The sequence below is a fragment of the Mesitornis unicolor genome, unplaced genomic scaffold (assembly GCF_000695765.1).
Source record: "Mesitornis unicolor isolate BGI_N332 unplaced genomic scaffold, ASM69576v1 scaffold23363, whole genome shotgun sequence".
NCBI lineage: Eukaryota > Metazoa > Chordata > Aves > Mesitornithiformes > Mesitornithidae > Mesitornis > Mesitornis unicolor.
The window spans coordinates 67,208-69,778 of NW_010175661.1; positions in this window are offsets into that span (position 1 = coordinate 67,208).

A 2,571-nucleotide genomic window follows, 5' to 3' on the forward strand; every position below is an offset into this window, starting at 1 on the left:
CAAGGTGTTTCATCAAAGTCTTTTAAAGAAACTATGCTACCTATAATGGATAAGATAAGAAGTTAAATAGGTAAAGAATCTGAGATTGGATAAGTTATTTAGCAGCAAAGAAACAGCAGCAGGAAAACATGCTAATTTTCAGTATGGAAGAAGGCAGAGCCCTGCAGGGACCTGCACTGAAATTAATGTGGTGACCAACTCTGCTGAGCCACCCAGAGTAACCAAGAACAGGGCTGACCAAAGAGCTTCCAAAGTACCCTACCCGATTCGATACAGACAAACATTCTTTTCCTACTGGTATTGCTGCATCATGTAAAATGATAAATGGGCTGACTGCTTTGACTCAGAAAACAAGATTTCTGTTTATTCTAGAAAAGTGTTAGCTAAATGCTCAGTAGGAAGGAAGGAGCAGGCAATAAAACAGAAAATATAATCTATTCCACTGCATAAATCTATTGTGTACACAGATATTGAGAACACTGCATGCAGCTCTGGTCAGTCAAAAGGGTCAGTTTTAAGCATTCAAACCTGGAAACTTCTGTTTTACAATACATTCAGTATTTATGCTCCCTGATTCACTCTATGTTCCATGCCAAAAGCATCATACATTCTCTAAATCCCTTAGCAGAGAAATAAAAATGTATACACACGTGTATCTTGAATTTCACTTACTGGTTAAGTAATTTTATTTTCTTCACTTTAAATGATTGCCTACTTACTATAGTCAACTCCAAAGCAAATGGCTTTCAAATAGCTGCAGGTCCAAACCAGCTGGATGTGGACCTCAGAGCCTCAGATAAACTGCAACAGCAGAACCTCTGTTCCAAAAGCAATATTATTTGTAGATTTTTATGACTGCATTGTTCTTGGTAAGTATGTATACAAATGTGTAAGTATCACCAGTAGCTGCACTTAACATATTGTTTCCACAGCCATTAATGGATGAAGATAACCGAGTCCCCAGCTATGCAACAAATGAGTTCTAATCACTCTAGACATTCCTGCAGCACAGTTTGATTTAAAACCCCTCCTAATTTCACACAAACTTCTGCACAGAGAGCTTCAGCTGAAGGCCAAAGGCAAACCCCTGAGAAAACACATCAGTGGATAAAGACCTCTTGAAGTGAGTGAGGGAAATAACATTTTGACAGTGACTGCCGACTAAAAAAGTCTTGCAGTTGCTTGTGGAAGAGCTTTGTCCAAAACTTCTACCTGCACATGGGAATTCTCAACCCTCTCTGAGGGAATGCTGGATATCAGGAAGACTGTTTTCTTGGAAAGGGAAAGCCTCAAACGATTTATTTCACTATATGAACTTTTTATTCCTTGCAGAACAACAGGACTGCAAGAACAGCGAGAACCAAACAATTCTGCACCAGCCAGAAAGTGAACAGAAATTGAAACTAAAGCATCCTGATGGACAAATGACTCATCTGCAAGATCTGTCTTTTAAGACAGCCTGAATGCTCCAGCTGAAGGCTTCCAAAGCAGCAGATTGAGGACCACAGTTGAATTGGATAAGCAATCTGTCCTGGGATCTTTCTTGCTACGAATGAGGATGTTTTCAATAAGGTACAGACAAGGCTGAAAAACTATATGACCTATTGTGAGATAGTTTAGTGCAAGGCTGATCAGAGTTCAGACTTCCAGGATTCCAGGCAAACAGCTCACAGAGAGCAAGAAAACACTGGAGAAACTGAGCGCAGAAGTGTCAAAGCTATCCTAAATAGGCTGAATTTGAAAGGATTAGTCATATAGAACCATTCCTAGCCTTGTGGATCACCTGTAAAGTCAGAGATACGGCAAGAGAACATCAGAAAACAAGCACAGATTTCCTTTTGTCTTTAAAGGTCAGACTTCCTCTTCACTTCATAACTTCTATACTGGGTTATTCTCAGGCCCAAAAAACAGCCAGGAAGATGCTGCTAGAATTATCAATATCTCATTTAGCTTAAAAAAGCAGAAAACAGATGAGATCTGCTCCCAGGCTCTGAAGTCACAGGAACTAGATGTTTGCTGGAATACTTGATTTCACCCATGTCCCAGCAGGGAAGAGGGGACCACATGACATAATCTCTCTTAATGTACAGAATAATATCAGTCATGATAAAAATGTATTACCCTTAACTAAGCTATTAGAATGCCTTATAATGTCTCTTAGCATTTCTACTACGAAAAACAGCAGAGTGAAGCTTTACTATACTCAGTTTGCAAGCCACAATTTCTGTGACCTGCAGGCAGTTAACTGCACATTGCAATAAACACAAGCACACTGCTATCAGGATTGCATCCTCCCTTTCTCTATGACCGGATTGGTAGTGTTACCACATCTTTTCTTCCACAGTGACACAACATTATAGGATGATTGTGAACTACTGATACAGTTAAAACAAGCAATGCCTCAATATGTCTCCTTTAAAGCAATTTTCAATACAATGTCCAGTTTGTTACTTCTTTTACAATATGGGTTTTAAACTAAAACCAGCAAATGCTCTGAAAACTCCCAAGAAATTTCTTAATACAGTTCAGCTTCTGTATTTATAAACACCTCACTATTGTCTGTCAAAATGC